The sequence below is a fragment of the Echinops telfairi genome, unplaced genomic scaffold (genome assembly GCF_000313985.2).
Source record: "Echinops telfairi isolate 266 unplaced genomic scaffold, ASM31398v2 ScPeMD7_7467;HRSCAF=8505_1, whole genome shotgun sequence".
NCBI classification, from domain to species: domain Eukaryota; kingdom Metazoa; phylum Chordata; class Mammalia; order Afrosoricida; family Tenrecidae; genus Echinops; species Echinops telfairi.
In genome coordinates, this window is record NW_022111368.1 from 31,527,491 (window position 1) to 31,528,061 (window position 571).

Below are 571 nucleotides of genomic sequence, written 5' to 3' on the forward strand. Positions count from 1 at the left end.
ATGATATTCACCTTACCAACACGATCACTGAAGACAGAATCGGTGCATAAGCCAATATGGCGAGGAAAACTGATGCTGCCTGGGTATTAAAAGATATAACATCTGGGAACTTAAAGGTTTGAAGTTAAACAAATGGCCATTTTGCAGGAAAACAATAAAGCCCACATGGAAGAAGTGTTGATGGGAAGAGATATCAGAAATTCAAAAATAAGCAATTAGATTGTTTTGAAGGAGCATAAACAATATGGAGACCCAAAACTCACCTGTAATATAATTGGACAGTCCCTCACAGAATGGTCACATGAAAGGGATGGTATATCCAGGATGCAGTATAGTAGTGATAAAATACGTAACTATCCTCTAGTTCTTTAATATTTCCTCCTCTTACCATTATAGTGTTAGTTTTACCTAATTGATCTTGTTAGTTCTGCATATGTTCCTTTGTATAATTAAGAGTTTTGATCCATGAAATCCACAATAGAAGCAACAAAGCCCACATGGAACAACATATCAACCTGTGTGATCATGAGGTGTCGAATGGATCACTGAAGACAAATGGGTGCATAAGCAA